Below are 8,642 nucleotides of genomic sequence, written 5' to 3' on the forward strand. Positions count from 1 at the left end.
AATCCGTTAATGAGTAGTGCTATACAAACGTTTGTCATCTTATAGGTAGTTGTTCACAAAACAGCCTATCTTTAGGGTAGTTTTTCACAAAACTTCCTTTATATTATATACTAGATGAAGCACGTTCGATGCACAGTTTATTTTTATTTTTTCAAATAAAATATTTTACTAATATATATTTATATAATAAATTTTGTGATATTCGCTTGCTTATTACTTGAATTTTTTTATTATAAATAAATTATTAACTTTGTTTCTCATATTTAGATAAAATTAGTAATATAAAAGATAATATTTTTTTTCACAAAATTTCTTATGTGGCTGATCACACCGTGTGATCGGGATAACTTAGTCAGGAGTTACTTGGTTGGTCAAGGGTTACTTAATCGATCAGGGGTTACTAGGACGGTTAGGGGTTACTCGGTTAGTGTTTGGGTGTCTCTCACCCGGCCACACGATATGGCAAACCACACAAAACACACACTGATTTTATTTTTATAATTAATATAAAAGTTTTGATCTAAAATAAAGTTCAATTCTTTTTTTATTGGCTAAAATATAACATTTTCCTATGTGACGCTCTAAAATTAATCTTACGTGGCATATTCCTATTGTACCGTTTTAAAATTATTAATCCTACGTGGCGATTTTTTATTATAATCCTACGTAGCGTTTTAAAAAAATAATCTTATGTGCCAAAATCCTATTGTAGCGTTTAAAAAATATTAATCCTAAGTGGCGCTCTAATAATTTTTTATAAATTAAAATCCTACGTGGCGCTCTAAGAACTCGGGAAAAAACTCCCCTTTATATATATATAGTTTTGTGCCCTGGCAATGCCCAGATCATTGATAAAATTTTAAGATAATATTTTTACTTTAATGTTAAATATGGTCAAATAATTCGTTCTGATAATGTAGGATATTTAGACATATGATATGATATGGCTTATATTTATATAATAATACTTTTTGTAGTTTTGTTTGTAAATAGATAACTATGTTATTATTGACTTGAAATTATTTTTAATGAACTTAAATTATTTTTACTAAACTGAAAGTATTTTTTCCAAATTAAAATTAATTTTACAGATTAAAACTTATTTTTACTGGTTGTCTAATTTTTTTTTAAATAAATTAAATAACAATGCATTTTGTATGCGGCTAGCCGCATCATCTAGCCGAACAAAGTTGACCGAGTAACTCTAGTAATACTAACTAAGTAACTAACCTCTAACACTGACTAAGTAACCCCTATCTATAATACTGATTGAGTAACCACTATAACACTGATTAAGTAACCCTATAGAACTAACGAAGTAACTCTTGTAATTGTTGGTGACACGATTTGACCAGTTACGTGTAAAATTTTTGTGGTTAAAAATATTATAAATGGATCTTATTTTAAAGAATATTTTGAAACCAATTTTATGATGCAAATAAAACCGAGTTATAGGATATTTATTAAAAGTTATGATTAATTTTGTATATACGAAATATTAGATGTATAGTAATAATAAAATTGTATACAACATTTTTATCTTAAAAAATCTGTCCAAAAATCGCTTACTTAGCATTATCTGTGTCACAATAATACCTATTTGTCGTCTATTTGGCGCGACACTTGAAGAAAAATTAGAATGCCAAGTGTCGCTATCTTGTGGCTTGACTGCGAGACCGGCTTTATTTATTTGTCGCCTATATGGTGCGACCAGTGGTGGTTCCAGTATGGGTTCAGTGGGTTTAGTTGAACCCATACTGGATCCGAAAAAAATACTGATAAGGTTCAAACTAGTATAATTGTATAGATAAAACACAATGCATAATAAAAAAAATGAACTCTCAGCAGCTCAGCGGCTAGCCACTACTTCATAATATCTGAAGGTAGAAGGTTCGAGTCTGCCCAACTCAATTTTTTTTATTATTTTTTTGTTCCTATTTGTCTTTTACAGCTCAAATTCCCAAAAGACTCTCAGTACTTTATACCCATTTCCCAAGTAAACCAAAACAGTAAACGCTGCTCACCATCTCTCCATTTCATCTACTCACTTTTATATTAATTGATTTATGTTGTCTATAATCAACCAATTACTAATTAATCATTATTTAGTTGAAGTAAACTTATTTGAAAAATGAATTAGAAGTAGAGTGCTAATTTACAATTTTACATGTACGTTGTCTAGAGATTAAGATATTAGGTTAGGGTTTATATTTTAATGTAAAATTATTTATTTTGGTGAAATATTTTAATGTAAAATTAGTGTTAATCAAAATTGAAAATTGCTACGGAGTAGTTTTGAATATGTAAAGAGTATACGTGAAGAATAAGTTGATCAACAAGATCAAGCTGAGATAAGTGATAATTAGACACATTTATATAGAAAGATTTTTTTTCAAGTTAAGCTAAGGATGTAAACCATCCTTTGTTTAAAAAAAAATGTAACCAATCACTTTTATAATATAATAGACTCTTTGAATTCAGGTGTAATTATTTGAACATATGCACACCTGAATTATTGTGTGTTAATATTTATTTTAGATCTTAATTTGCTACTTGATTTTATTATACGTGTTTAAGGATTCCGAACCCATAACAAAGATTTTCTGGAACCACCACTAGATGCGACACTTGGCGAAAAATTGAAATGTCAAGTGTCGTTGTCTCGTGGCCTGGCTGCGAGACCGGTTATATATTAGTGATATGATATTAGATTTTTTTTGTTTATAGAAATACATATTTATAAATTATGAAAATCTATTTTATAATAGGAAAAATTGCTTTAAATAATACCATATTTCACCCGTCCGCTAAAAACAAGTCGACCTTTTGATTATTTCTACATAATACCACCTTTGGGGGGTGTCCGCTTTAAACAAGCTGTAACCTGTTAGTAAACTGATTAATAGGTTATATAGACACGTGTCATCATTTTATTGGTTTGAAAATATAAAATTTTTTTAACATTTTTAAAATTATTTTTAAAAAAAAAAAAAACACCCATCTCCATCCCCCTCCCCCACACGCAGGGACTCCACCGGCAACGGTTTGGCCGGCGCCCAGCTCCACCACCACCGGCCGTACCACCCCTTACCCCGACTTCGCTTGCCCCTATATTCGAGCCGTATCGGCATCCCAGCCACCACCATTGAAGCTGAAGAACTTTAAAAGCTTGTAGAGACAACAATGGAGGAAACTCCATTGAAGCTCACGTATAAGCAATGAGAATTAAGCTCAACCTAGAAAACAAAATATAACACAAGTTTAATCCATAAGAAAACTGAATACAACCTAGGGTGGTCTGAAATTTTTCTTCCTGTTGATTTGAAAGATTGATGAGTTTGGAAGTACAGATGAATACTTGGAACAGAAAACATGCTTCAAAATTCAAATAGTTCAAAACTTAAGTCATAAATTGTGGAATTTATGTTATAAATAACCATATGCTACAGTAGCAAAAAAATCATGAATAATATCTTATTTCTATAACCTATTGTAACTTATTTCTTCTACTTCATTCGATCAGTACTGTAAATAATCTGACAAGGAAGGGATGAACGTCGAACTAAAGAGTCCATTATCATCATTGTTTCATTTAACCAAATCCACAACCAACCTCCGCCAATTCACATGACTAGCTATCGCAATAACCACCACAACGGCCCGCAACATCAGCAGTCACATCTCTATTAGACGCCCACACAACAGCCACCAATTGCTCCACCAATTCGCCACCAAAGCCCGACGCCAACATCAACAATTTAACCTCCAACAATCAACAATTCAGCCAATTAGAAAATACATAAAATTAAACGAAAATACAATTGCATTCAGAACCGAAAGAAAGTCGAGCAAAAATTACACATAAAATACAATTGAAGCTCAAGATTGCCAAACGAAGAAATTAAGTTGAATTATAACATAATTACACTCATATGAAACTTGATTAAGAATGAAATAGCTTAAATAAAGTTAAGAGTAAAATTTCGAGAAAAAATTACACATAAAAACCTAATTTACTAAGATCAAGCAAAATCAAACAGGAAATCGAACAAAATTGAACAAAATCGAACAAGAAATCGCAAGATCAAACAAAATCGAACAAAATTGATGAAAAAAAGTCGAAAAAATTGATGAGCAAAAGTCGCAAAATCGCACTGGAAATCGAACAAAATTGATGAACAAAATACACAAAATCGCACAAGAAATCGAACAAAATCGTAGAAAATTTTTTTTGTGATAAAATTGCCAAAAAAAAAAATCGAAAATTAAAAAACTGAAATCTACTCAAATTATGAAAAATGACTAACTCACATAATAGATTGTTGATTGAGAAATTGATGAAGAACCGAAGAAATTGCAGCTGGATTTCAGAAGATAACGACGAAATCGATGAAGATTGAACCAAATACCTCTGTAATTTGATGATTTTCAGCATTGATTTTGATTTGGGAAGGAGGGAGATGGAGATCAACAGATCGTGAGATGGAGGAGAGAGAAAAATAGAGTAAAAATAAAGGAGAGATAATTTCATAAATTAGGTAACAAATTAAAACACTTAAATACACCAGATCTAATCTAATTCAATGGTCAAGAGTAGCCAATGAGTTTTAAGAAAACTGATGAACTTCGTTCATGCCTCTCTCCCAAGTAGAGTTCAAGGGATAATTAACATGAATCATAACTTTACCCATACCCATATTGCTTGTTCTGTGAAACCAGAAATGAGTTTGGGAGCAAGGGTACTAGGAAATCGTTCTTTTGAGAATCAAAGACCTAGTCCAACTACGGTCTCTACTAGCTCTTCCTTTTTCACAATTTCATTACCAAATATATATGCAATTTGATTCCTAAAAACTAAGTTAGTTAACTTTATTTACAAGCAAAAATCATAAAGTGTTACATTGCAACTTATGTCGTTACTCTACTTTATTCAAATTCGTGAAAAGAACAAGAAATAAACAATATTCACCTTGTCTTTAGTGATAAAACAAAAATTAGTTATTCCAATTCAAGTCTTTGATTAACGAAAGAATACTATGTGAATTGATTAATTAAAGTTTATTTTAAGTGACTTCTTGTTGTCTTTAGATTTAACGGGAGACCCCTATTGCACCGTCAGAGGGTGCTGGAGTGCTAAGCGCAACTCTCAGAGTCGTGTTCAGAAGTCGCACACAACTTTGGAAGTTGCGTGCGACGCGGTTTGCTCTATTCAAAGAATGCGTTTTTAAAATTCTCAAAAACTTTTTATTCCAAAGTCGCATTAAGGCATATGAGATATAATTGGAAATCTCTGACTGTCTACTTGCCAACGTCGTTAGAGTTAGGTAAAAATATTTTGTCGATTAAAAGAAATGTCCATTTGAGGCTTTTGCTCAGCAGATCTGCAAACGAGATTCGGAGCTTGAGGAGGCTCAGTCCGAGTTGGCCAAGGTGAAGAAGGAGCTTGTTGCCACAACTAAAGAAAAGTTTAAGCGGGAAACAACGTACAACAAGAGCTATAATGGTGGTTTTGATAGAGCTCAGAGGCTCGCTTTCCACCTTGTGCCAGACATTAATTGGAGGCAGGTTGAGGAATAGGCTTAAGACATGGAATCTCTTCAACTGAAGAACGTCAGTCAAGCCAAGCAGAATTACTCTGATGTTAAGGCTATTGAGGAAGGTGCTTCCGATGAAGACATGTTCCCAAAATAGAAGGCACCTCGTTTGTTGCCGGTCAGAATTTTGCTCTTGTGGTTCCCGAGGGTCCGAAGAACCTAGATGCCGAAGCATAGAAACTCGGGCAGCCACCTTTAGAATCCTATGGATCATCCTAGCCCTCTTATATATGTTGAAGCTGCACTTCTGTGATGCCTCTTCTCTTTTGCTTCAGCTTGCCAATGTACAAACTTTATTTCTTTTTGTGTACGTATTTTCGGTAGCTGTGTTTTCCGTCTTATGGGAGGCTGTTGTTGTCTTTGTTTGTATAATTGAAAATATTCGGATTCTACAATTTCTTTTTGTATCCGAGAACAATCTCTGTATTCAATTTATTTGCTTAAGTACTTGATTTCTAGCCTCAGCTTTGCCTGCTTTATTTTGTTAACATATCTTAGTTCGAACTTGGGTTTGCTAAATTTTGCCAAAACCAATAATCTGCAAATTTCTCTAAGTGTTGGTCCTCGATACTCTCTGCAAAAATGGCATGAATCCGATTAGTTCTGCTACTTAGCTGAACTTTGCTGAGCTTATCGATGTATAACCAAACATGCCCCCCAACTCAAGTCCAAAGGTGCATCTTCAGATTCTGAAGGGATTATGAGCTTTTGCTTGCTTCGACTAACATTTGAATCTTAGTTGCCAAATTTTTAGATATGCCATTTGAGAGGTATTATTTAACTTCGGTTGACATTATGCCTGACTTTCGTGAACGAAGTTTAAACTTCGATCGAGTTTGGTTGGATTCTTAATCCGACCTACCTCTCGGATTTAAAGCAAAGCAGAGACTTCGACCTAGTGGAATAGACATAGTCTAACAACCAGTTCGAATTCAAAACGAAGCAGAGACTTCGACCGAGTGGAATAGACATAGTCTAAAAACCATCTCGGATTTAAAACGAAGTGGAGACTTTGACCGAGTAAAGTAGACATAGTCTAACAACTAGCTCCGATTGAAAACAAAGCGGAGACTTCGACCGAGTGGAGTAGACATAGTCTTACAAACAGCTTGGATTTAAACAAAGCAGAGAATGCGACCGAGTTTGTTGGATTCTTCATCTAGCCTACCTCTCGTATTTGATAATGGGACGAGATGGGTTTTCGAAATTAGTTAACCTACCTCGGATCCACAGATTTAGTCATTTCGTAACAAGGTCTATAATAGAAGGATTGGCGAATTGCCTTTTCATATCATGATGGTAAAATTTTGTTACAAGGAGTTAGACTTCAGAAGGAAGTTCCTAGTTACACGAAGATATTTTTGAATACATTAGCATTATAATGATTTTTCATCTCGGTTCCATCAAGTTAGCGTAGCTTGTATGTGCCAGGCTGAAGCTTGTCGTAGATTTTGTATGGCCTTTCCCAAGTGGCCGAGAGTTTGCCATGAATTCTGCTCTTTTGTACTATTGCAGCACTTCAGAGGACTAGGCGTCCCCTACTTTCAAAGGCCAAGCATTGACCATTTGGTTATAGTGTTTGCTGACTCTTTGCTTGTATACTACCATTCTTTCCTTAGCTGAGTCTCGGATTTCATAAAAAAAAGTTTAGTGCTTCCTTTTGAAGTTGCTCGGTTTCTTCGGCGGCGAAAGCCTCCACTCTTAGGCTTTCAGTGCCTATTTCAACCAGTAGAACGACTTCAGATCCATACACCAAGATGAAAGGTGAGTGTCCCATAGCCTCCTTCTCCGTAGTTCAAAGTTCCTAGAGGGTCCTTATGAGCTCCTCTAGCCATTTGAGCTTTTGATCTTCAACCCTTTACCTCATCAAGTAGAGGATTTGCTTGTTTGTTGTTTCAGCTTGGCCGCTACTCCGTGGATGACAAATCGCCGAGTAAGCTAGCTTAATGCCAAACTAGTTGGTGTAATTTCTCATCGGTAGATTGTCAAATTGCCGTCCATGGTTGAAAACAAGTACCCTCGGAACTCAGAAGCGGATTACAATATTCTGCTAGATGAACTTGCAAAACGATTGTTCTGTGATGTTTGAGACTGCCTTGGCCTCAATTCAATTTTTGAAGTAGTCTATACCGACTATCAGCCATTTCTTTTGGTATAGAGCATTTGGGAACGGTTCTAAGATATCTAAGCCCACTAAGCAAAAGAATAGGATTTAGGATTGGTTGAAGGTCCCTAGATGGCTAATGGATCACGGGCACGAATATATTACATTTTTCGCATATCTTGAACATTTCTTTCGCATCCGAGACCATTGTGGGCCAGTTGTACCCAGCTCTGAGTGCCTTATGAGCCAAGGTCCTTCCTCCGATGTGGTTACAACAACTTCCGAGGTGAATCTCCGAAGGATGTAGTCGGCACCTTTGGGCCCCACAAATCTCAGAAATGGTGTCGAGAATGATTTTTTTAGCAGCTCTCCATGATAAACAATAAATTGAGATTCAATTTCCTTTATCTCGGAGGCTTCTCTCTTGTCCTCGGGGAGTATCCCTTGCAGCTTGTAGGCTAGGATAGGATCCATCCAGCTTGGTTCTGAAGTGATGCTATTGACTACAAAAATCACATCTAAACTCTTTAGATGGTGCACCTCCACAAACACAGATCGGTTCAGCTTGGTCAAATTTAAGCTAGCAAGTTTTGAGAGTGTATCAGCTTGTGCATTCTGATTTCGAGGAATCAGTTCGAACTCGAAGGTTCTTAGCTTCGCAATCAGAGTTTTGATCTTTAGGAGGTACGAGATCATAGAAGGCTGTTTTGCCTCAAACTCTCCTCGGATATGGTTTGCGACGAGCTGAGGGTCCGGTTTTAGGTGAAGATGATGGGCTTCAAATACTAAGCACAATTCTAGGCCAATGATTTCTACCTCATACTCGGATTCGTTATTTGAAGCTTTAAAAGTGAATTTTAGTGCATACTCAATGGATTTTCCTTTGATGGTTATCAGTACTACCCCCTACACCCGAACCATTCACAGTGCTAGAAAAAGGATTT

The 8,642-nt window shown here is 35.3% G+C and overlaps 1 long non-coding RNA gene across 1 annotated transcript; it reads right to left on the reverse strand.

The window, feature by feature from the left end:
* Positions 1-3,294: 3,294 nt before the first annotated feature.
* On the reverse strand, positions 3,295-4,693 carry LOC110707442. The gene is made up of 2 exons (XR_002508492.1): positions 4,312-4,693; positions 3,295-3,763 (listed from the first exon to the last, which is right to left on the reverse strand). It is a non-coding gene; the product is annotated as an uncharacterized LOC110707442 (long non-coding RNA).
* Positions 4,694-8,642: the final 3,949 nt, after the last annotated feature.

Source organism: Chenopodium quinoa, unplaced genomic scaffold, assembly GCF_001683475.1.
Source record: "Chenopodium quinoa cultivar QQ74 unplaced genomic scaffold, ASM168347v1, whole genome shotgun sequence".
Classification (NCBI taxonomy): Eukaryota; Viridiplantae; Streptophyta; class Magnoliopsida; order Caryophyllales; family Amaranthaceae; genus Chenopodium; species Chenopodium quinoa.